Below are 27566 nucleotides of genomic sequence, written 5' to 3'. Positions count from 1 at the left end.
GGAAATGATGTAAGTATAGTACTCGTATGAAGTTAGAAAAAAAAGTTTCTAAAAGAGCTAAGGTCATTTTTTATTCCTCTCATTGTTTCATTGTCTCTGTAATTTTTTCAGTATCCACATGAAGACTGTTTCATGGTGACTTGATGTCCAGGGTGGTTGCCTAGACAACGTGGCATGGTGTAAGAGTCTGGTCCATTATGGCTGAATATGACTCAAGAACGCTGAGAGGAAGCAGGAGTCAAAGCCTGCAAGGGCCAGTGTGGCATGGTCCATGTAAAAGCAACACCAACTCCTACGATTTTGTTCTGAAAACATGAAACTGTGCTCCTGCTCCCTCTTCCTCTCTCTTGCCATCTGCTCTTCCCCTCTTCCCCTTTTGTCCCTTCTCTCCCCATTCCCCTCCCCCCATTCTCTTCACCTGCTCATGGCTGGCCTCTACTCTTCTATTTCTCTCTCTTTCTTTCTCTCTCTCTCTCTCTCTCTCTCTCTTTCTCTCCCTCCTCCCCTATTACTTCTTAACTCCCCATGCCCTGAATAGAGTTTATTCTATACTAAGGAGAAAGAAAGAAAGAAAGAAAGAAAGAAAGAAAGAAAGAAAGAAGGAAGGAAGGAAGGAAGGAAGAAATGTGAAACAGGGATCTTATTTATTCATTGCTGGACTATAAAAGGTCATTTTCAAAGTGAATTATGAGAAATGACTTTTAGAAAATATAACAGTAAAATAAATTAAAGCATGAGTAAAAGTGGTACACTGTTAAATAGTATGAGTTTGCTGTCTTAAGTACTTTCTCTGCATACTTAATGCTTCTGTGTATCTGCAAATTGCTAATCATGAAGCACTCCACTCAAAGATTCCAGTTGTCTTCATTAAGTATTCCTTCTGGGCATACAGCTGTAAACTTTCCATTCATTTCAGCACTTGCTCATAAGTGAGACAGGCTTAGTCCTTCCCTCCAAGAGCATGTGTGCCAAGACTTAATGGATCTGGACAGACATCTGGTAAGGGCTCTGAAAGCCACCTGGGCTGTGAAAAAGCTTTTTGTGTGTTCCTTTCTCTTGGTTGCATCTGTGACAGGCAGGTGCCTTCTGAAATAAGAATGCCAGTGGTCATTTCCAGGCAAGTCTACTCCCACACTCCTGACAAAACTATGACACAAGGGCACGATGCTACTGTTCCAGACCTGACTGTGGAAAGTCAACCAGCTAGTGTAGTGCTCTGGGTGGTGATCACCAGCTACACATAAACAGCCCCAGGTATGTTAATCTTCTCTTTTTCTTAACATAGGAAATAGATATAAACATCTCTAAGTCCAAATGTAGATAGACAAAGGGGCTATTTATGTCATAAAGACTAACTCTTTAATGGAAATTTTTAATTGCAAACAATAGAACTGAGTTGCGCATGTTTGAACAGAAAATAGTTTACAGAAGGACATAAGCTCAGCTGTATAATCCCTGCAGGACAAAGAATAAGATTGAGGATAAATGGGCAGAATCAGTGAGCGAAACCATACAGTAAGGAGAGCAGCATAGCTACGGTGGATCTGCTCGAGGAGACACCCCTGACACTCCTACTTGACAGCTAATACACTTGATTGGGTCTTTTGTTTATTTGCCAAATCTAGTGAAATTCCAATCACTGGCTTCAACCCTATTTTGTTTACTTTTAAGATATATTAGACTCTCATATCAGTATGTCTCTGCCTGATCGGTTTCATGACTATGTAAAAGTTGAATGAAAAGAACAAAAAGTTCTAACAATCGAAATGTAAATAAGAAATACCCAAGTTAATAAAGATGAAAAAAAATAAAATAAAATAAAATAAAATAGGAACGGCTGACATGGGACGCATGAGAACCCAGTGACCTTCCAAATATTTCTGTAAACATAAAACAATTTAACAAAATGAAGTTCAAGATTCATTAAAAGGAGGAGGAGGAAGAGGAAGAGGAAGAGGAGGAGGAGGAGGAGGGAAAGAAAAAACAGAACAAAAAGTTCTCGGCCTCCTCTTCCACTTTCACTTCCAGAGTTCCCTGGTTTTTGTAGTTGACACGTAACAGTTGTACGAATTTATGGGGCATGAATACAAGTAAATCTTAATCCTAGAATTCCTTCAGAGTCATTCTACAAGACATCACCTTCTCAACATGCTTATAGAAGACCTAGTTTCCCCTGCATGAAATCACCACCTCAGGTGACACAGGTGGCCAGGCGTTGCAATGATGCCTGGGAATATAAACCATTACTTCCTGAATGGAGACTTGTTCAGAAGAGATTAAAATCAGTGACAAGTGAGTCAAACTACACCATTCATCACAACCTACTGCTGTATTTCAGGAAGTCTCTCCCTTGGTGTGAACTACATGGCAGATAGAGCCTCTCACACACAAAGGAAAGGAAAATGGCAGATTGTTACTTCCTTGTTAGTTCTCCAACTGGAACATAGGATGTTCCAGATTGATGCTGGCTCCACTAATCATTTGCATCCATTTTCAGATCTTGAATTTTAAACCAGTGAGGTAAAGAAGAACAGAACGTGAGTGACTTATTCTAACAACAGCAGGAGCCCAATAATATTCCTGGATCAGTAATCACAGCAATGCTAACAAACCTGTTCCAGGATCCACCACAACTCTTGTCAACTGTGTAAGTACAGCATCAAGCTCAGTGGAATCAGCAATGGTGCCCTACGGGACATGATTTAAGCCATTGTATCTAACTCATAGCCTTGGTAAGTCCGTGTAAAGAAGCATCCTTAAATGAATTCATGCAGAGTTGTTTTAACTAAGAACACCAACTTGTAAATAAACCGTTACCAGGTGCAGCCTTAAACAGAAGTACTCTTAAAAGATGCTGTTGGATTAAAAACTAAAAGCCAAGGCGGGATCCAGAGGTTAGCATCTGCAAGCCCATTGCATGAATTTTCATCTTAAAAGAGTCCTCAATTTAACAAGGAGACGGAAGTATGTCAAAGGCGTGAGAATGAGAGAACTGTGAGCCTGGAGTGCTCTCTAACAGGGCTATACTACTTAAAGGAGGAGAGTGACAAGCTGAAATCACAAATTCTTGGCTAGAGGCATTAAGTGAAATCCTGTGTTTCTCTGACTGCTAAAAGAATCTCTTATCACTTCCAGCCGCAGGGCTAAGATAACTGAAAATCAAACTCAAACTTTGATCCTGTGGGTTTCTAAATTATAACGTCAGTTGAATTCACAGCCCACTGAGATCACCTGTGTGAAAGCAAAAGCATTGATCAGAGTAGAACAAAACCAAGATACAGAATGGGGGAGATAGATGGATTGGATTTGAACGCCTTAAGTACACTAAAGCTACCAAGCACCTGACAGTTCCTTGCTAGCCAACCAGTCAGTCTTCCTCTTTTGTCTGATAAGGTGGAGACAGAATAAATTATGTATGGTAATGGAACTGGCTGTCATAAAAATCAAGATTGTAGATCAAAGGGACAGCAGAGCTGATGGCAGCCCTGAGGCCCATTGCTTAGCAATGTCAACAGTGTGAGCCATAGCTCTTAGTAGCGGTGACAGCAGAGCCCTCATTGACCCAGGTCTGTCATATGACTCAGCCTGCCTTTTCTGCCTGCACACAATCCCAAGACTGGTTTTCTAGCCCAGTGCCATCTGAATAAATAATTCACTTCTCAAATCAGCCAAATATGGTTGTCATTACTACAGCTATGAACTATCTATAAATTATATGCTTAGAAATGTTGTAACAGCTTCGTGGCTTACCTTAGACCCTACTGCTGCTACCCAAATGTTGCCAAGGTGTAAAACATTTCAACTCTGTTTGATCGCTTTGGTACAATGATTTCATAACCAGCCTAAACCCCCCTCCAGTGAGACTCGTGCTCAGAACTGCAGGTTCCCTGCCTGTAAAATTTAATAAGTGATTCATGTCTGTTTGCAACTTACAGAGAAAGCATATTTCTTAGACCTTTATCCATCTTTGTCTGTCTCTTTTACATGCAATATTATTATTCACAGTGTTCCAGTGATTTATCCAAGAACAGGCGAACACAAACCAGTCCCCACCTAGCTTCAGTCAAATCACATTGTAGTCATAATGTATCAAATCATAACCCGCGAATTCCAACAGGACCAATTGCCTGGTCAATCTGAAGCCATGACAAAATAAATGCATGATAAACAGTCGCAGTCACTTAGAAAACTGATGTCAAGCCTTTCAAAACTCCAGGAAGGGCTCCCAGACCCCGTGGGAAAGAGACCTCAACGCCTGGTCAGGTGGGCACTCCTGAGGCTGCAGAGCAGAATAAACCACCAACACTGCCCACCCCTGCCCACATCCCTGGCCCAAGAGGAAACTGTATAAGGCCTCTGGGCTCCCGTGGGGGAGGGCCCAGGAGCGGCAGGACCCCTGCCTGAGACACCGCCGGAACCTGAAGGAAACAGACCGGATAAACAGTTCTCTGCACCCAAATCCCATGGGAGGGAGAGCTAAACCTTCAGAGAGGCAGACACGCCTGGGAAACCAGAAGAGACTGCTCTCTGCACACACTTCTCAGACGCCAGAGGAAAACACCAAAGGCCATCTGGAACCCTGGTGCACTGAAGCTCCCGGAAGGGGCAGCGCATATCTTCCTGGTTGCTGCCACTGCAGAGAGCCCGTGGGCAGCACTCCACAAGCAAACTTGAGCCTCGGGACCACAGGTAAGACCAACTTGTCTGCTGCAAGTGACCTGCCTGGTGAACTCAAGACACAGGCCCACAGGAACAGCTGAAGACCTGTAGAGAGGAAAAACTACACGCCCGAAAGCAGAACACTCTGTCCCCATAACTGGCTGAAAGAAAATAGTAAAACAGGTCTACAGCACTCCTGACACACAGGCTTATAGGACAGTCTAGCCACTGTCAGAAATAGCAGAACAAAGTAACACTAGAGATAATCTGATGGCGAGAGGCAAGCACAGGAACCCAAGCAACAGAAACCAAGACTACATGGCATCATCGGAGCCCAATTCTCCCACCAAAAGAAACATGGAATGTCCAAACACACCAGAAAAGCAAGATCTAGTTTCAAAATCATATTTGATCTTGATGCTGGAGGACTTCAAGAAAGACGTGAAGAACTCCCTTAGAGAAACACAGGAAAACATTAATAAACAAGTAGAAGCCTACAGAGAGGAGTCGCAAAAATGCCTGAAAGAATTCCAGGAAAACATAAATAAACAAGTAGAAGCCCATAGAGAGGAGACACAAAAATCCCTGAAAGAATATCAGGAAATCATAAATAAACAAGTAGAAGCCCATAGAGAGGAGTCACAAAAATCCCTGAAAGAATTCCAGGAAAACACAATCAAACAGTTGAAGGAATTAAAAATGGAAATAGAAGCAATCAAGAAAGAACACATGGAAACAACCCTGGATATAGAAAACCAAAAGAAGAGACAAGGAGCTGTAGATACAAGGTTCACCAACAGAATACAGGAGATGGAAGAGAGAATCTCAGGAGCAGAAGATTCCATAGAAATCATTGACTTAACTGTCAAAGATAATGTAAAGCGGAAGAAGCTACTGGTCCAAAACATACAGGAAATCCAGGACTCAATGAGAAGATCAAACCTAAGGATAATAGGTATAGAAGAGAGTGAAGACTCCCAGCTCAAAGGACCAGTAAATATCTTCAACAAAATCATAGAAGAAAACTTCCCTAACCTAAAAAAAGAGATACCCGTAGGCATGCAAGAAGCCTACAGAACTCCAAATAGATTGGACCAGAAAAGAAACACCTCCCGTCACATAATAGTCAAAACACCAAACGTACAGAATAAAGAAAGAATATTAAAAGCAGTAAGGGAAAAAGGTCAAGTAACATATAAAGGCAGACCTATCAGAATCACACCAGACTTTTCGCCAGAAATTATGAAGGCCAGAAGATCCTGGACTGATGTCATACAGACCCTAAGAGAAAACAAATGCCAGCCCAGGTTACTGTATCCTGCAAAACTCTGAATTGACATAGATGGAGAAACCAAGATATTCCATGACAAAACCAAATTTACACAATATCTTTCTACAAATCCAGCACTACAAAAGATAATAAATAGTAAAGCCCAACATAAGGAGGCAAGCTATACCCTAGAAGAAGTAAGAAACTAATCATCTTGGCAACAAAACAAAGAGAATGAAAGCACACAAACATAACCTCACATCCAGATATGAATATAACGGGAAGCAATAATCACTATTCCTTAATATCTCTCAACATCAATGGCCTAAACTCCCCAATAAAAAGACACAGATTAACAAACTGGATACGCAACGAGGACCCTGCATTCTGCTGCCTACAGGAAACACACCTCAGAGACAAAGACAGACATTACCTCAGAGTGAAAGGCTGGAAAACAATTTTCCAAGCAAATGGTCAGAAGAAGCAAGCTGGAGTAGCCATTCTAATATCAAATAAAATCAATTTTCAACTAAAAGTCATCAAAAAAGATAAGGAAGGACACTTCATATTCATCAAAGGAAAAATCCACCAAGATGAACTCTCAATACTAAATATCTATGCCCCAAATACAAGGGCACCTACATATGTAAAAGAAACCTTACTAAAGATCAAAACACATATTGCACCTCACACAATAATAGTGGGAGATTTCAACACCCCACTCTTATCAATGGACAGATCATGGAAACAGAAATTAAACAGAGATGTAGACAGATTAAGAGAAGTCATGAGCCAAATGGACTTAACAGATATTTATAGAACATTCTATCCTAAAGCAAAAGGATATACCTTCTTCTCAGCTCCTCGTGGTACTTTCTCCAAAATTGACCATATAATTGGTCAAAAAATGGGCCTCAACAGGTACAGAAGGATAGAAATAATCCCATGCGTACTATCAGACCACAACGGCCTAAAACTGGTCTTCAATAACAATAAGGGAAGAATGCCCACATATACGTGGAAATTGAACAATGCTCTACTCAATGATAACCTGGTCAAGGAAAAAATAAAGAAAGAAATTAAAAACTTTTTAGAATTTAATGAAAATGAAGATACAACATACCCAAACTTATGGGACACAATGAAAGCTGTGCTAAGAGGAAAACTCATAGCGCTGAGTGCCTGCAGAAAGAAACAGGAAAGAACATATGTCCCCTGCTTGACAACACACCTAAAAGCTCTAGAACAAAAAGAAGCAAATACACCCAGGAGGAGTAGAAGGCAGGAAATAATCAAACTCAGAGCTGAAATCAACCAAGTAGAAACAAAAAGGACCATAGAAAGAATCAACAGAACCAAAAGTTGGTTCTTTGAGAAAATCAACAAGATAGATAAACCCTTAGCCAGACTAACGAGAGGACACAGAGAGTGCGTCCAAATTAACAAAATCAGAAATGAAAAGGGAGACATAACAACAGATTCAGAGGAAATTCAAAAAATCATCAGATCTTACTATAAAAACCTATATTCAACAAAACTTGAAAATCTTCAGGAAATGGACAATTTCCTAGACAGATACCAGGTATCGAAGTTAAATCAGGAACAGATAAACCAGTTAAACAACCCCATAACTCCTAAGGAAATAGAAGCAGTCATTAAAGGTCTCCCAACCAAAAAGAGCCCAGGTCCAGACGGGTTTAGTGCAGAATTCTATCAAACCTACATAGAAGACCTCATACCAATATTATCCAAACTATTCCACAAAATTGAAACAGATGGAGCACTACCGAATTCCTTCTACGAAGCCACAATTACTCTTATACCTAAACCACACAAAGACCCAACAAAGAAAGAGAACTTCAGACCAATTTCCCTTATGAATATCGACGCAAAAATACTCAATAAAATTCTGGCAAACCGAATCCAAGAGCACATCAAAACAATCATCCACCATGATCAAGTAGGCTTCATCCCAGGCATACAGGGATGGTTTAATATAAGGAAAACCATCAACGTGATCCATTATATAAACAAACTGAAAGAACAGAACCACATGATCATTTCATTAGATGCTGAGAAAGCATTTGACAAAATTCAGCACCCCTTCATGATAAAAGTCCTAGAAAGAAAAGGAATTCAAGGCCCATACCTAAACATAGTAAAAGCCATATACAGCAAACCAGTTGCTAACATTAAACTAAATGGAGAGAAACTTGAAGCAATCCCACTAAAATCAGGGACTAGACAAGGCTGCCCACTCTCTCCCTACTTATTCAATATAGTTCTTGAAGTTCTAGCCACAGCAATCAGACAACAAAAGGCGGTCAAGGGGATACAGATCGGAAAAGAAGAAGTCAAAATATCACTATTTGCAGATGACATGATAGTATATTTAAGTGATCCCAAAAGTTCCACCAGAGAACTACTAAAGATGATAAACAACTTCAGCAAAGTGGCTGGGTATAAAATTAACTCAAATAAATCAGTTGCCTTCCTCTATACAAAAGAGAAACAAGCCGAGAAAGAAATTAGAGAAACGACACCCTTCATAATAGACCCAAATAATATAAAGTACCTCGGTGTGACTTTAACCAAGCAAGTAAAAGATCTGTACAATAAGAACTTCAAGACACTGAGGAAAGAAATTGAAGAAGACCTCAGAAGATGGAAAGATCTCCCATGCTCATGGATTGGCAGGATTAATATAGTAAAAATGGCCATTCTACCAAAAGCAATCTACAGATTCAATGCAATCCCCATCAAAATACCAATCCAATTCTTCAAAGAGTTAGACAGAACAATTTGCAAATTCATCTGGAATAACAAAAAACCCAGGATAGCTAAAGCTATCCTCAACAATAAAAGGACTTCAGGGGGAATCACTATCCCTGAACTCAAGCAGTATTACAGAGCAATAGTGATTAAAAACTGCATGGTATTGGTACAGAGACAGACAGATAGACCAATGGAATAGAATTGAAGACCCAGAAATGAACCCACACACCTATGGTCACTTGATTTTTGACAAAGGAGCCAAAACCATCCAATGGAAAAAAGATAGCATTTTCAGCAAATGGTGCTGGTTCAACTGGAGGGCAACATGTAGAAGAATGCAGATCAATCCATGCTCATCACCCTGTACAAAGCTTAAGTCCAAGTGGATCAAGGACCTCCACATCAAACCAGACACACTCAAACTAATAGAAGAAAAACTAGGGAAGCATCTGGAACACATGGGCACTGGAAAAAATTTCCTGAACAAAACACCAATGGCTTATGCTCTAAGATCAAGAATCGACAAATGGGATCTCATAAAACTGCAAAGCTTCTGTAAGGCAAAGGACACGGTGGTTAGGACAAAACGGCAACCAACAGATTGGGAAAAGATCTTTACCAATCCTACAACAGATAGAGGCCTTATATCCAAAATATACAAAGAACTCAAGAAGTTAGACCGCAGGGAAACAAATAACCCTATTAAAAAATGGGGTTCAGAGCTAAACAAAGAATTCACAGCTGAGGAATGCCGAATGGCTGAGAAACACCTAAAGAAATGTTCAACATCTTTAGTCATAAGGGAAATGCAAATCAAAACAACCCTGAGATTTCACCTCACACCAGTGAGAATGGCTAAGATCAAAAACTCAGGTGACAGCAGATGCTGGCGAGGATGAGGAGAAAGAGGAACACTCCTCCATTGTTGGTGGGATTGCAGACTGGTAAAACCATTCTGGAAATCAGTCTGGAGGTTCCTCAGAAAATTGGACATTGAACTGCCTGAGGATCCAGCTATACCTCTCTTGGGCATATGCCCAAAAGATGCCTCAACATATAAAAGAGACACGTGCTCCACTATGTTCATCGCAGCCTTATTTATAATAGCCAGAAACTGGAAAGAACCCAGATGCCCTTCAACAGAGGAATGGATACAGAAAATGTGGTACATCTACACAATGGAATATTACTCAGCTATCAAAAACAACGAGTTTATGAAATTCGTAGGCAAATGGTTGGAACTGGAAAATATCATCCTGAGTGAGCTAACCCAATCACAGAAAGACATACATGGTATGCACTCATTGATAAGTGGCTTTTAGCCCAAATGCTTGAATTACCCTAGATCCCTAGAACAAACGAAACGCAAGACGGATGATCAAAATGTGAATGCTTCACTCCTTCTTTAAATGAGGAAAAAGAATACCCTTGGCAGGGAAGGGAGAGGCAAAGATTAAAACAGAGACTGAAGGAACACCCATTCGGAGCCTGCCCCACATGTGGCCCATACATATACAGCCACCCAATTAGACAAGATGGATGAAGCAAAGAAGTGCAGACCGACAGGAGCCGGATGTAGATCGCTCCTGAGAGACACAGCCAGAATACAGCAAATACAGAGGCGAATGCCAGCAGCAAACCACTGAATTGAGAATAGGTCCCCCGTTGAAGGAATCAGAGAAAGAACTGGAAGAGCTTGAAGGGGCTCGAGACCCCAAAAGTACAACAATGTCAAGCAACCAGAGCTTCCAGGGACTAAGCCACTACCTAAATACTATACATGGACTGACCCTGGACTCTGACCCCATAGGTAGCAATGAATATCCTAGTAAGAGCACCAGTGGAAGGGGAAGCCCTGGGTCCTGCTAAGACTGAACCCCCAGTGAACTAGACTACAGGGGGAGGGCGGCAATGGGGGGAGGATTGGGAGGGGAACACCCATAAGGAAGGGGAGGGGGGAGGGGGATATTTGCCCGGAAACCGGGAAAGGGAATAACACTTTAAATGTATATAAGAAATACTCAAGTTAATAAAAAAGAAAAAAGAAAAAAAATAAGAACTTCAAGACACTGAAGAAGGAAATTGAAGAAGACCTCAGAAGATGGAAAGATCTCCCATGCTCATGGATTGGCAGGATTAATATAGTAAAAATGGCCATTTTACCAAAAGCAATCTACATATTCAATGCAATCCCCATCAAAATACCAATCCAATTCTTCAAAGAGTTAGACAGAACAATTTGCAAATTCATCTGGAATAACAAAAAACCCAGGATAGCTAAAGCTATCCTCAACAATAAAAGGACTTCAGGGGGAATCACTATCCCTGAACTCAAGCAGTATTACAGAGCAATAGTGATAAAAACTGCATGGTATTGGTACAGAGACAGACAGATAGACCAATGGAATAGAATTGAAGACCCAGAAATGAACCCACACACCTATGGTCACTTGATTTTTGACAAAGGAGCCAAAACCATCCAATGGAAAAAAGATAGCATTTTCAGCAAATGGTGCTGGTTCAACTGGAGGTCAACATGTAGAAGAATGCAGATTGATCCATGCTCATCACCCTGTACAAAGCTTAAGTCCAAGTGGATCAAGGACCTCCACATCAAACCAGACACACTCAAACTAATAGAAGAAAAACTAGGGAAGCATCTGGAACACATGGGCACTGGAAAAAATTTCCTGAACAAAACACCAATGGCTTATGCTCTAAGATCAAGAATCGACGAATGGGATCTCTAAAACTGCAAAGCTTCTGTAAGGCAAAGGACACGGTGGTTAGGACAAAACGGCAACCAACAGATTGGGAAAAGATCTTTACCAATCCTACAACAGATAGAGGCCTTATATCCAAAATATACAAAGAACTCAAGAAGTTAGACTGCAGGGAAACAAATAACCCTATTAAAAAATGGGGTTCAGAGCTCAACAAAGAATTCACAGCTGAGGAATGCCGAATGGCTGAGAAACACCTAAAGAAATGTTCAACATCTTTAGTCATAAGGGAAATGCAAATCAAAACAACCCTGAGATTTCACCTCACACCAGTGAGAATGGCTAAGATCAAAAACTCAGGGGACAGCAGATGCTGGCGAGGATGTGGAGAAAGAGGAACACTCCTCCATTGTTGGTGGTATTGCATACTGGTACAACCATTCTGGAAATCAGTCTGGAGGATCCTCAGAAAATTGGACATTGAACTGCCTGAGGATCCAGCTATACCTCTCTTGGGCATATACCCAAAAGATGCCTCAACATATAAAAGAGACACGTGCTCCACTATGTTCATTGCAGCCTTATTTATAATAGCCAGAAGCTGGAAAGAACCCAGATGCCCTTCAACAGAGGAATGGATACAGAAAATGTGGTACATCTACACAATGGAATATTACTCAGCTATCAAAAACAACGACTTTATGAAATTCGTAGGCAAATGGTTGGAACTGGAAAATATCATCCTGAGTGAGCTAACCCAATCACAGAAAGACATACATGGTATGCACTCATTGATAAGTGGCTATTAGCCCAAATGCTTGGATTACCCTAGATGCCTAGAACAAATGAAACTCAAGACGGATGATCAAAATGTGAATGCTTCACTCCTTCTTTAAAAGGGGAACAAGCATACCCTTGGCAGGGAAGAGAGAGGCAAAGATTAAAACAGAGACTGAAGTAACACCCATTCAGAGCCTGCCCCACATGTGGCCCATACATATACAGCCACCCAATTAGACAAGATGGATGAAGCAAAGAAGTGCAGACCGACAGGAGCCGGATGTAGACCGCTCCTGAGAGACACAGCCAGAATACAGCAAATACAGAGGCGAATGCCAGCAGCAAACCACTGAACTGAGAATAGGACCCCCGTTGAAGGAATCAGAGAAAGAACTGGAAGAGCTTGAAAGGGCTCGAGACCCCATATGTACAACAATGCCAAGCAACCAGAGCTTCCAGGGACTAAGCCACTACCTAAAGACTATACATGGACTGACCCTGGACTCTGACCTCATAGGTAGCACTGAATATCCTAGTAAGAGCACCAGTGGAAGGGGAAGCCCTGGGTCCTGCTAAGACTGAACCCCCAGTGAACTAGTCTATGGGGGGAGGGCGGCAATGGGGGGAGGGTTGGGAGGGGAACACCCACAAGGAAGGGGAGGGGGGAGGGGAATGTTTGCCCGGAAACCGGGAAAGGGAATAACACTCGAAATGTATATAGGAAATACTCAAGTTAATAAAAAAAAAATAGATGGAAAAAAAAATAACTTGTTTAATACTCATTACTTGCCTGTCTCAGCAAAGACCGAACTTATGTCTGCTATGTTATATACCTAGTACTGCCAAGTTACAGTGTCTGTAAAATATTTCTCCCTACAGTAAGGTCGGCTGATAGAAAAGACAGTGATTCTGAGAAACTAGAAAATGGTTTTGCAGTTTGTCTGGTTCCTTTTATCTACTCTACCACCAAAAAAAAAAAAAAAAAAAGATTGCAGAAAGTAAAGGTATTTTACTATTTTCAAGACCGGAGAGGTACAAATACAGATCAAATACTTGTCATCATTAACAAATTCCAAAAATTGTGATATAAAGTCACGCTAGAGTTAGCAAAGGTAAAAAAAAAAAAAGAAAGAAAGAAATATTCAAGTTAATAAAAAAAAAAAAAAAAAAAAACTCCAGGAAGGGCATTATTTGGACTGAGGACAAAAACCATAGGTCAAGCACAGCCCGTGCCCTGCTGATAACGCTAGTCAAGTCCTTGAAATTTTTACCATTGTTATATATGCATAATTGAATTTCTAATAGTTTAAAGAGTTCTTTTACTAAATGATAGCCAAACTAGTTCACTAGTCTTATGTATACTCTTCCTAAATGTGACAGGTCCACCCTTCCATCCTGGGCCTTGCATGCTTGTTTAGGAGAACCTGCCATCACACCAATCCACCTTCCAACAATCTTAGCTGCCTTGCCCAACTAAGCTACAACATGGCTGTCCTTGGGGCCATGGCAGCTCTGCAGTCTACTTTCAGATGAGGCCATTCCACAGTCATGGAATCTGACTTCCTCAAGAATCACCAATGCCAAAGGGGAGAGATAATATAATCTAGAAGCACAAGATGAATTTCGATACAAGAAATGAACTTTGACCAACGTTGGAGAGAAGTGGGAATAAAATGACAGGAAAATCCAGAAGGCTTTGGATTCCATGGAACCACACAGCCCCTGATACCCAGATACCCAGCATAGTTATCTGACAGTGAACGAATCTGTAACTGCCTTTATAATTCTCTTGTGTGTGTTCCCTTCCTCCCTGACTCCCATCACTCTTTCCCCTCACTCTTGGTACCCTCGTTTTTATTTCTCCAAGGAGAATCAGTATATTAACTGTATCACAGTTTCTTTTGCTGCAGACACTAAGCTAATGCATCTACATATGGAATTAGAAATAGCAAGGAAAGGACAGGAAACAGTGCACAGAGTGAAAAAGAATTCATGGGGAGAGGGAATATTGCTCATGAAAATGCCCCGTGGACATATACCTCAAAGACCATAGAGATTATTACTGCCGTGCTTGAGCAGGGAGAATGCAGAAACAATGCTGCAAACAGTGTAAGAAATGTAGACAGAGCAAAGAGGAGACTTACAAGAAAATGGAAAATGGAGAGTGTTCTTAAGGTCCACATCAAAGAGTCAATGGTAGAAAACTGAGTGAGGATTAACTTTTCACAAAATGAATACCATGCAGGGAAATGTCTCTCAAATGTCACTCGTTCAAACAAGACAGGAAATAAGCAAAAGGTGATAAATGCCAAGGAGAAGAGTAAAATAGGAAAGTTGAAGGTAAGCAATCCCAGTGGAATGCTGTCCTTGATTGTATATCTTCATTATTATCAAAAATGTATAACTTCATACCAGTAAATTTTACAACAGGTAAAATGGACTGTCTTCAAAAATTCATAAGTTTTTTGAGAGACAGTCTCACTGTGTAGCCTCCCTACTAGCCTGGAACTTACTTTGTAGACCAGGTTGACCTAAAACTCAGGAGATCTGCCTGCCTCTGCCACCTGAGTGCTGAGTTAAAGGTATATGCTACTACACACAGACGAAGATAAAAACTTTAAATCCATCCATAAACAGAGCTGAGCGAACTTAAAATAACTACATTGACAAACAAAGCCAACTGCTACAACTCATAGCAAAATCTACAAACAGAAGAATCATGGTTTCATGTGTAAGTTTTAACAAACCAGAAAACTATGTAAATCACTGTGGGGAAATATAAAGAGAGAAAACTACCTAACTTTCTTCTGATAATTACACTACCAATTCTAAAATCATGGAAAGGAAATAGGATGGGGACGGGAAAACTGGTTCAGTGTGTAAGTTCACCTGTGCTCTTATAGACCTGAGTTTAGCTCCTATCACCCTAAGCTGTAAGTCCAGCTCCAAAAGATCTGATATCTCTGGCCTCTGAGGGCACCTGCACCCATGTGTGCATACTCACACAGAGAGACACATACATGCACATAATTTAAAATAAAATTTTTAATAGGAAATATATGAGAAAATTCTAGGTGGCCATAAAAAAGATGATAAATGATAAAGTTGTGAATAAAAACTAACCTTCTGAAAAAAATACATGAAAATAAATGGAAGAGGTAGAGAAATAGTTCAGAGGGTGGGTGCTTTCTTCACAAGCTTGAGGACCTGAGTTCAGATACCTGCACAAACTCAAATGTGGCTCCCAATGCTGGGAGTTGGGTGCAGAGACCAGCTGGCATTTGCAGGCTGTCACCCTAACAGAGATGGGAGGACAGTGAGCACCAGGTTCAGTGAGAGACCCTATCTCAAGGGAAAACGTGAAGATTAAGAGAGGAGAACACCTGATGTCTTCCTCTGGCATCCAGATATACACACGCCTACACACACATATACACACCAAAGGAAAAAACACATATAAAACAATCGGTTCATGTTTGTTACAGTAATAAAATGGCAAATTAATGCAGGAAAAAATCTATCGTGCAATCTTTAGCAAGAGAGAAGTGTGAACAATTCTAATTGGTGCACAAATTTTATTTAATTGTATTTAATATGGTTTTGTATTCTTTTTCAAACATTAATCTAATGAACTAATTTTAGAAGCAAATTTCTTAAATATAGCTAAAGCAAAAACAAAAAGCAAATGTTTTACTAAAAGTGTTAGATGCTTCAAAAAATTCTAGAAACAAGAAGCAGTTGCCCACCAATACTTGTTTGTCATAGTTCAAGGATTTGGATATCAAGTTGACAAAACCATTATTACTGAATTATCAATTTATTATGATTTCGAATCACCATGGAGACAGAGTCCTGGGTATGTCTATGAGGTAATTTCTAGATGGCTTAATTGAAGATCAAAGGCTCACCCTAAGTGTGAGCAGCCTCCATTTTATGAGTTTGAGTCCCAGATTGAATAAAAAAGGAGAAAGTAAACCGAGCATCCACACTCAGGGCTCTCTGCTTCCTCCCTGCCCACATCCACTGCACTCTGCTTCCTCCCCGCCCACATCTGCTGCATTCTGCTTCCTTCCTAATCATGGATGTGATGGGATGAGTTCCTGGTCACCAAGATTTCCATACTGTAATAACAAACAGTACCCTCAAACTGTGAACCAAAAGAAACACTTTCTTCATTAAATAGCTCTTTGTCAAGTGTTTTGTTGCAAATGTGAGACAAGTTAGCAATGTATTGGCCTAGAGAGCCCAGCCTTTTTTTTTTCACTTTTTATTGGATATTTTCTTTATCTACATTTCAAATAGTATCCCCCTTCCTGGTTTCACCTCCAGAAACCCCCTATCCCATTTCCCTACCTGCTGCCTCCATGAGGGTGCTCTCCCACCCACACACTCCCTCCAGCCTCCCTGCCCTGGCATTCCCCTATACTGGGGCATCAAGCCTTCACAGGACCAAGAACCTCTCCCCTCCCATTGATACACAACAAGTCCATCCTCTGCTACATATGCAAGACATGGGTCATTCCATGTACTCTTTGGTTGGTGGTTTAGTCCCGGGGAGCTCTGGGGTATCTGGTCGGTTGATATTGTTGTTCTTCCTATGAGGTTGCAAACCCCCTCAGATACCTCAGTCCTTTCTCTAACTCCTCCACTGGGGACCCCGTTCTCAATCCAGTGGTTGGCTGTAAGCATCTGCCCCTGTACTTATCAGGTTCTGGCAGAGCCTCTCAGGAGGCAGCTATATTGGGCTCGTTTCAGCATTACACCTCTTGGCATCCCCAATAGTGACTGGGTTTGGTGACTGTATATGGGATGGATCCCCAGGTGTGGAAGTCTCTGCATGGCCTTTCCTTTTGTCTCTGCTTTGTCTTCGTAATTCCTCCTGTGAATATTTTTCTTCCCCCTTCTAAGAAGATCTGAAGCATCCACACATTGGTCTTCCTTCTTCTTGAGCTTCCTGTGGTCTGTGAATTGTATCTTGAGTATTCCGAGTTTTGGGGCTAATATCCACTTATCAGTGAGTGCATATCATGTGTGTTCTTTTGTGCTTGGGTTACCTCATTCAGGATATTTTCTAGTTACATCCATTTGCCTAAGAATTTCATAAAGTCACTGTTTTTAATATCTGAGTAGTACTCCATTGTATAAATGTACCACATTTTCTGTATCCATTCCTCTGTCGAGGGATATCTGGGTTGTTTCCAGCTTCTGACTATTATAAATAAGGCTACTATGAACATAGTGGAACATGTGTCCTTGTTATATGTGGAAGCATCTTTTGAGTATATACACAGGAGTGGTATGACTACTCAGGTAGTACTCTGTCCAATTTTCTGATTTCCAAACCTCCAAACTGATTTCCAGAATGGTTGTACCAGCTTCCAATCCCACCAACAATGGAGGAGTGTTCCTCTTTCTCCACGTCCTCACCAGCATCTGTTGTCACCTGAGTTTTTATCTTGGCCATTCTGACTGGTGTCAAAGCAAGTGAAAGATCTGTATGACAAGAACTTCAAGTCTCTGAAGAAAGAAATTGAAGAAGATCTCAGAAGATGGAAAGATCTCCCATGCTCATGGATTGGCAGGATTAATATAATAAAAATGACCATCTTGCCCAAAGCAACTTACAGATTCAAAGCAATCCCCATCAAAATTTCCAACTCAATTCTTCATAGACTTAGAGCAATTTGAAAATTCATTTGGAATAACAAAAAACCCAGGATAGCAAAACTATTCTCAACAATAAAAGAACTAGGGGAATCACCATCCCTGACCTCAAGCTGTATTACAGAGCAATAGTGATAAAAAACTGTATGATATTAGAATAGAGACAGGCAGGTAGATCAATGGAATAGAATTGAAGACCCAGAAATGAGCCCACACACCTATAGTCACTTGATCTTTGACAAAGGAACGAAAACCATCCAATGGAAAAAAGACAGCATTTTTGACAAATGGTGCTGGTTCAACTGGTAGTCAGCATGTAGAGAAATACAAATCTATTCATTCTATCACCTTATACAAAGTAGATCTCAAGTCCAAGTAGATCAAGAACCTACACATAAGGTCAGATACACAAAATCTGAAACTAACAGAAAAGAAAGTGGGGAAGAGTCTCGAACACATGGGCAAAGGGGAAATTTTTCTGAACAGAACACCAATGGCTTATGCTCTAAGATCCAGAATCAACAAATAGGACCTCATAAAACTGCAAAGCTTCTGTAAGGCAAAGGACACTGTCAATAGAAAAAAACGGCAACCAACAGATTGAGAAAAGATCTTTATCAATCCTGTACCTGACAGAGGGCTAATGTCTTTGAGTATACAAAGAACTCAAGAAGTTAGACTCCAGAGAATCAAATAACTCTATTAAAAATTGGGTACAAAGCTAAACAAAGAATTCTCAACTGAGGAATACTGAATGGCCATGAAGCACCTAAAGAAATGTTCAACATCCTTAGTCATCAGGGAAATGCAAATCAAAACAACCCTGAGATTCCACCTCACACCAGTCCGAATTAACAGCTATTAAAGCAAAGACTTTAATTACTATTCAGAAAAATAGGATCTGAGTTCCATCTCTGATCCTGAAAGATGTAACATCCTGAACTACCTAACCATCATTAGCTAATAATACCTAAAACTAACTACAGAACCTTAAGAGTTATGAGATTATTATATGATGGGAGGCATTCTGGGGGAAAAAGACATACCATTGCCCCTGCTTGTTCTAGATACTTAAGAATTAATGGATATGCCTGAAACATAGATCAGAATGTAGATTGGGGTAATGATCCCTTGGGCCACTGTAAATTCTCACCCTTTGACTGTGCATTACTTTACTCTGTGAAATACCACAGTTACAAGAATAATCAATAAAAGTATAACTGTTGAAATAGAAGAACAAGAATGCTAAACTCTAACAAGTCTGAAAACCTACTTAGGAAGTACTAAAATACTGCTTTAAAATAAGGTTCATGCAATATAACCACACAAGAACCTGCCCATATTGATATATAACATCTATATTGTTTTTATTTTTTATTTTTTTTATTAACTTGAGTATTTCTTATATACATTTCGAGTGTTATTCCCTTTCCTGGTTTCCGGGCAAACATCCCCCTCCCCCTTCCCCTTCCTTATGGGTGTTCCCCTCCCAACCCTCCCCCCATTGCCGCCCTCCCCCCATAGACTAGTTCACTGGGGGTTCAGTCTTAGCAGGACCCAGGGCTTCCCCTTCCACTGGTGCTCTTACTAGGATATTCATTGCTACCTATGGGGTCAGAGTCCAGGGTCAGTCCATGTATAGTCTTTAGGTAGTGGCTTAGTCCCTGGAAGCTCTGGTTGCTTGGCATTGTTGTACTTTTGGGGTCTCGAGCCCCTTCAAGCTCTTCCAGTTCTTTCTCTGATTCCTTCAATAGGGGACCTATTCTCAGTTCAGTGGTTTGCTGCTGGCATTCGCCTCTATATTTGCTGTATTCTGGCTGTGTCTCTCAGGAGCGATCTACATCTGGCTCCTGTCGGTCTGCACTTCTTTGCTTCATCCATCTTGTCTAATTGGGTGGCTGTATATGTATGGGCCACATGTGGGGCAGGCTCTGAATGGGTGTTCCTTCAGTCTCTGTTTTAATCTTTGCCTCTCCCTTCCCTGCCAAGGGTATTCTTTTTCCTCATTTAAAGAAGGAGTGAAGCATTCACATTTTGATCATCCGTCTTGAGTTTCGTTTGTTCTAGGGATCTAGGGTAATTCAAGCATTTGGGCTAATAGCCACTTATCAATGAGTGCATACCATGTATGTCTTTCTGTGATTGGGTTAGCTCACTCAGGATGATATTTTCCAGTTCCAACCATTTGCCTACGAATTTCATAAACTCGTTGTTTTTGATAGCTGAGTAATATTCCATTGTGTAGATGTACCACATTTTCTGTATCCATTCCTCTGTTGAAGGGCATCTGGGTTCTTTCCATTTTCTGGCTATTATAAATAAGGCTGCGATGAACATAGTGGAGCACGTGTCTCTTTTATATGTTGAGGCATCTTTTGGGTATATGCCCAAGAGAGGTATAGCTGGATCCTCAGGCAGTTCAATGTCCAATTTTCTGAGGAACCTCCAGACTGATTTCCAGAATGGTTTTACCAGTCTGCAATCCCACCAACAATGGAGGAGTGTTCCTCTTTCTCCACATCCTCGCCAGCATCTGCTGTCACCTGAGTTTTTGATCTTAGCCAATCGCACTGGTGTGAGGTGAAATCTCAGGGTTGTTTTGATTTGCATTTCCCTTATGACTAAAGATGTTGAACATTTCTTTAGGTGTTTCTCAGCCATTCGGCATTCCTCAGCTGTGAATTCTTTGTTTAGCTCTGAACCCCATTTTTTAATAGGGTTATTTGTTTCCCTGCGGTCTAACTTCTTGAGTTCTTTGTATATTTTGGAAATAAGGCCTCTATCTGTTGTAGGATTGGTAAAGATCTTTTCCCAATCTGTTGGTTGCCGTTTTGTCCTAACCACAGTGTCCTTTGCCTTACAGAAGCTTTGCAGTTTTATGAGATCCCATTTGTCGATTCTTGATCTTAGAGCATAAGCCATTGGTGTTTTGTTCAGGAAATTTTTTCCAGTGCCCATGTGTTCCAGATGCTTCCCTAGTTTTTCTTCTATTAGTTTGAGTGTGTCTGGTTTGATGTGGAGGTCCTTGATCCACTTGGACTTAAGCTTTGTACAGGGTGATAAGGATGGATCGATCTGCATTCTTCTACATGTTGCCCTCCAGTTGAACCAGCACCATTTGCTGAAAATACTATCTTTTTTCCATTGGATGGTATTGGCTCCTTTGTCAAAAATCAAGTGACCATAGGTGTGTGGGTTCATTTCTGGGTCTTCAATTCTATTCCATTGGTCTATCTGTCTGTCTCTGTACCAATACCATGCAGTTTTTATCACTATTGCTCTGTAATACTGCTTGAGTTCAGGGATAGTGATTCCCCCTGAAGTTCTTTTATTGTTGAGGATAGCTTTAGCTATCCTGGGTTTTTTGTTATTCCAGATGAATTTGCAAATTGTTCTGTCTAACTCTTTGAAGAATTGGATTGGTATTTTGATGGGGATTGCATTGAATCTGTAGATTGCTTTTGGTAAAATGGCCATTTTTACTATATTAATCCTGCCAATCCATGAGCATGGGAGATCTTTCCATCTTCTGAGGTCTTCTTCAATTTCTTTCCTCAGTGTCTTGAAGTTCTTATTGTACAGATCTTTTACTTGCTTGGTTAAAGTCACACCGAGGTACTTTATATTATTTGGGTCTATTATGAAGGGTGTCGTTTCCCTAATTTCTTTCTCGGCTTGTTTCTCTTTTGTATAGAGGAAGGCAACTGATTTATTTGAGTTAATTTTATACCCAGCCACTTTGCTGAAGTTGTTTATCAGCTTTAGTAGTTCTCTGGTGGAACTTTTGGGATCACTTAAATATACTATCATGTCATCTGCAAATAGTGATATTTTGACCTCTTCTTTTCCGATCTGTATCCCCTTGATCTCCTTTTGTTGTCTGATTGCTCTGGCTAGAACTTCAAGAACTATATTGAATAAGTAGGGAGAGAGTGGGCAGCCTTGTCTAGTCCCTGATTTTAGTGGGATTGCTTCAAGTTTCTCTCCATTTAGTTTAATGTTAGCAACAGGTTTGCTGTATATGGCTTTTACTATGTTTAGGTATGGGCCTTGAATTCCTATTCTTTCCAGGACTTTTATCATGAAGGGGTGTTGAATTTTGTCAAATGCTTTCTCAGCATCTAATGAAATGATCATGTGGTTCTGTTCTTTCAGTTTGTTTATATGATGGATCACGTTGATGGTTTTCCGTATATTAAACCATCCCTGCATGCCTGGGATGAAGCCTACTTGATCATGGTGGATGATTGTTTTGATGTGCTCTTGAATTCGGTTTGCCAGAATTTTATTGAGTATTTTTGCGTCGATATTCATAAGGGAAATTGGTCTGAAGTTCTCTTTCTTTGTTGTGTCTTTGTGTGGTTTAGGTATAAGAGTAATTGTGGCTTCGTAGAAGGAATTCGGTAGGGCTCCATCTGTTTCAATTTTGTGGAATAGTTTGGATAATATTGGTATGAGGTCTTCTATGAAGGTTTGATAGAATTCTGCACTAAACCCGTCTGGACCTGGGCTCTTTTTGGTTGGGAGACCTTTAATGACTGCTTCTATTTCCTTAGGAGTTATGGGGTTGTTTAACTGGTTTATCTGTTCCTGATTTAACCTCGAGACCTGGTATCTGTCTAGGAAATTGTCCATTTCCTGAAGATTTTCAAATTTTGTTGAATATAGGTTTTTATAGTAAGATCTGATGATTTTTTGAATTTCCTCCGAATCTGTAGTTATGTCTCCCTTTTCATTTCTGATTTTGTTAATTTGGACACACTCTCTGTGTCCTCTCGTTAGTCTGGCTAAGGGTTTATCTATCTTGTTGATTTTCTCAAAGAACCAACTTTTGGTCCTGTTGATTCTTTCTATGGTCCTTTTTGTTTCTACTTGGTTGATTTCAGCTCTGAGTTTGATTATTTCCTGCCTTCTACTCCTCCTGGGTGTATTTGCTTCTTTTTGTTCTAGAGCTTTTAGGTGTGCTGTCAAGCTGCTGACATATGCTCTTTCCTGTTTCTTTCTGCAGGCACTCAGCGCTATGAGTTTTCCTCTTAGCACAGCTTTCATTGTGTCCCATAAGTTTGAGTATGTTGTATCTTCATTTTCATTAAATTCTAAAAAGTTTTTAATTTCTTTCTTTATTTCTTCCTTGACCAGGTTATCATTGAGTAGAGCATTGTTCAATTTCCACGTATATGTGGGCATTCTTCCCTCATTGTTATTGAAGACCAGTTTTAGGCCGTGGTGGTCTGATAGCACGCATGGGATTATTTCTATCTTTCTGTACCTGTTGAGGCCCGTTTTTTGACCAATTATATGGTCAATTTTGGAGAAAGTACCATGAGGAGCTGAGAAGAAGGTATATCCTTTTGCTTTAGGATAGAATATTCTATAAATATCCGTTAAGTCCATTTGGCTCATGACTTCTCTTAGTCTGTCGACATCACTGTTTAACTTCTGTTTCCATGATCTGTCCATTGATGAGAGTGGTGTGTTGAAATCTCCCACTATTATTGTGTGAGGTGCAATGTGTGTTTTGAGCTTTAGTAAGGTTTCTTTTACGTATGTAGGTGCCCTTGTATTTGGGGCATAGATATTTAGGATTGAGAGTTCATCTTGGTTGATTTTTCCTTTGATGAATATGAAGTGTCCTTCCTTATCTTTTTTGATGACATTTAGTTGGAAATTGATTTTATTTGATATTAGAATGGCTACTCCAGCTTGCTTCTTCTGACCATTTGCTTGGAAAGTTGTTTTCCAGCCTTTCACTCTGAGGTAGTGTCTGTCTTTGTCTCTGAGGTGTGTTTCCTGTAGGCAGCAGAATGCAGGGTCCTCGTTGCGTATCCAGTTTGTTAATCTATGTCTTTTTATTGGGGAGTTGAGGCCATTGATGTTGAGAGATATTAAGGAATAGTGATTATTGCTTCCCGTTATATTCATATTTGGATGTGAGGTTATGTTTGTGTGCTTTCATTCTCTTTGTTTTGTTGCCAAGACGATTAGTTTCTTGCTTCTTCTAGGGTATAGCTTGCCTCCTTATGTTGGGCTTTACCATTTATTATCCTTTGTAGTGCTGGATTTGTAGAAAGATATTGTGTAAATTTGGTTTTGTCATGGAATATCTTGGTTTCTCCATCAATGTTAATTGAGAGTTTTGCTGGATACAGTAACCTGGGCTGGCATTTGTGTTCTCTTAGGGTCTGTATAACATCAGTCCAGGATCTTCTGGCCTTCATAGTTTCTGGCGAGAAGTCTGGTGTGATTCTGATAGGTCTGCCTTTATATGTTACTTGACCTTTTTCCCTTACTGCTTTTAATATTCTTTCTTTATTTTGTGCGTTTGGTGTTTTGACAATTATGTGACGGGAGGTGTTTCTTTTCTGGTCCAATCTGTTAGGAGTTCTGTAGGCTTCTTGTATGTCTATGGGTATCTCTTTTTTTAGGTTAGGGAAGTTTTCTTCTATGATTTTGTTGAAGATATTTACTGGTCCTTTGAGCTGGTAGTCTTCACTCTCTTCTATACCTATTATCCTTAGGTTTGATCTTCTCATTGAGTCCTGGATTTCCTGTATGTTTTTGGACCAGTAGCTTTTTCCGCTTTACATTATCTTTGACAGTTGAGTCAATGATTTCTATGGAATCTTCTGCTCCTGAGATTCTCTCTTCCATCTCTTGTATTCTGTTGGTGAAGCTTGTATCTACAGCTCCTTGTCTCTTCTTTTGGTTTTCTATATCCAGGGTTGTTTCCATGTGTTCTTTCTTGATTGCTTCTATTTCCATTTTTAATTCCTTCAACTGTTTGATTGTGTTTTCCTGGAATTCTTTCAGGGATTTTTGTGATTCCTCTCTGTAGGCTTTTACTTGTTTTTTAATGTTTTCCTGTGCTTCCCTAAGTGTGTTCATGTCTTTCTTGAAGTCCTCCAGCATCATGATCAAATATGATTTTGAAACTAGATCTTGCTTTTCTGGTGTGTTTGGATATTCCATGTTTGTTTTGGTGGGAGAATTGGGCTCCGATGATGGCATGTAGTCTTGGTTTCTGTTGCTTGGGTTCCTGCGCTTGCCTCTCGCCATCAGATTATCTCTAGTGTTACTTTGTTCTGCTATTTCTGACAGTGGCTAGACTGTCCTATAAGCCTGTGTGTCAGGAGTGCTGTAGACCTGTTTTCCTCTCTTTCAGTCAGTTATGGGGACAGAGTGTTCTGCTTTCGGGCGTGTAGTTTTTCCTCTCTACAGGTCTTCAGCTGTTCCTGTGGGCCTGTGTCTTGAGTTCACCAGGCAGCTTTCTTGCAGCAGAAAATTTGGTCTTACCTGTGGTCCCGAGGCTCAGGTTCGCTCGTGGGGTGCTGCCCACGGGCTCTCTGCAGCGGCAGCAACCAGGAAGACCTGTGCCGCCCCTTCCGGGAGCTTCAGTGCACCAGGGTTCCAGATGGTCTTTGGCTTTTTCCTCTGGCGTCCGAGATGTGTGTGCAGGGAGCAGTCTCTTCTGGTTTCCCAGGCTTGTCTGCCTCTCTGAAGGTTTAGCTCTCCCTCCCACGGGATTTGGGTGCAGAGAACTGTTTATCCGGTCTGTTTCCTTCAGGGTCTGGCGGTGTCTATAACATCTATATTTTTAATCACCAAAACTTGAAAACAAATAAGATTATCCCCAGTAGATTAATAAACAAACTGATATATCTAGACAATGTAATATTATTTGGAACAAAAAATAAGGTATCCAGCCATGAAGATACTTGGAGAAATTTTTAATAAATCCTAGTAAATAAAAGAAGCCATTTTTAAAAGACAACATATGGGAGCTGGAGAGATGGCTGGAGGGGTGCAAGCCGCCACAGCACACGTTGGGAAATAAAAGGGCAACTCGAGAAAGTAGTAGCTCCCTCTTTCTACTGTGCAGGTCCGAGAGCTCAGACTTAGGTCATCAGAGCTAAGATTCTGATCCATCTTGCTGGCCAAATATTTAATTTTAAAAGAAATAAAATCTATATGTTACATAGAGAGTAAGTCAATGCCAACCATACACTTGAAATTATTCAAATACAAACATGCACACATATTCTAGAAGCACAAAAGCACTTAAGGAAATACACAGCAGTAGGGAAAACTACCTAACAAAATTATGAACAGAGAATGTCATCAGAGAAACTTCCTCCTGCAGGAAATGGGGACTAACACAGAGACTCACAACTAGAATATGTGCAAAGAATGGGAGACTTTGGAACATTGAGGCCTCGTCAAACCCCTCCTAGGCCTCAGGGAGCTCTGTGGAAAAGGAGGTGAAAGATAATAAGAGCCAGTGTGGTTGGAAAGCACCAAGGAAGCAAGGTCTTCTAGACACAGCATGCTGACACACTAACTCTCAGAGGCTGTGGCAGTGTACACAGGTCACACACAGGTCTGAGGGGAAATAGACACGACCCTAACTCAGAAGTCATTTCCAATTAGCAACCACTCACAAATGAAAAATTAGTTTTCTTCAGGAGTCTCACTGGGTTACAAACCACCCTTAAGGGCACTCAATAGTATTTTTGAAGATTTTTTTTTTGGTCTCATATTGATTTGTTTGGACTTTTTTCTTTTAATCTGATTGAACTTTCACTTACGTATTATATTTTCTACTTTTGTGTTTCTATGGTGTGTGTGTGTGTGTGTGTGTGTGTGTGTGTGTGTTCCTTAAATGCTTGAATTACCCTAGATGCCTAGAACAAATGAAACTCAAGGCGGATGATCAAAATGTGAATGCTTCACTCCTTCTTTAAAAGGGGAACAAGAGGAGAGACCTCACTGGCTGGTCAGGTGGGCACTCCTGAGGCTGCAGAGCGGAAGAGACCACCAACACTGCCCACCCCTGCCCACATCCCTGGCCCAAGAGGAAACTGTATAAGGCCTCTGGGCTCCCGTGGGGGAGGGCCCAGGAGCGGCAGGACCCCTGCCTGAGACACCGCCAGAACCTGAAGGAAACAGACCGGATAAACAGTTCTCTGCACCCAAATCCCGTGAGAGGGAGAGCTAAACCTTCAGAGAGGCAGACAAGCCTGGGAAACCAGAAGAGACTGCTCTCTGCACACACATCTCGGACGCCAGAGGAAAACACCAAAGGCCATCTGGAACCCTGATGCACTGAGGCTCCCGGAGGGGGCGGAGCAGATCTTCCTGGTTGCTGCCACCACAGAGAGCCCGAGGGCAGCACCCCGAGGGCAGCACCCCGCGAGCAAACTTGAGCCTAAGGACCACAGGTAAGACCAACTTTTCTGCTGCAAGTGACCTGCCTAGTGAACTCAAGACACAGGCCCACAGGAACAGCTGAAGACCTGTACAGAGGAAAAACTACACGCCCGAAAGCAGAACACTCTGTCCCCATAACTGACTGAAAGAGAGGAAAACAGGTCTACAGCACTCCTGACACACAGGCTTATAGGACAGTCTAGCCACTGTCAGAAATAGCAGAACAAAGTAACACTAGAGATAATCTGATGATGCGAGAGGCAAGCGCAGGAACCCAAGCAACAGAAACCAAGACTACATGGCATCATTGGAGCCCAATTCTCCCAACAAAACAAACATGGAATATCCAAACACACCAGAAAAGCAAGATCTAGTTTCAAAATCATATTTGATCATGATGCTGGAGGACTTCAAGAAAGACGTGAAGAACTCCCTTAGAGAAACACAGGAAAACATTAATAAACAAGTAGAAGCCTACAGAAAGGAAT

The sequence above is a fragment of the Rattus norvegicus genome, chromosome 6 (assembly GCF_021556685.1).
Source record: "Rattus norvegicus strain SHRSP/BbbUtx chromosome 6, alternate assembly SHRSP_T2T, whole genome shotgun sequence".
Classification (NCBI taxonomy): domain Eukaryota; kingdom Metazoa; phylum Chordata; class Mammalia; order Rodentia; family Muridae; genus Rattus; species Rattus norvegicus.
The sequence above is the reverse complement of the archived record's forward strand: the minus strand, read 5'-3'. Positions refer to the sequence as shown.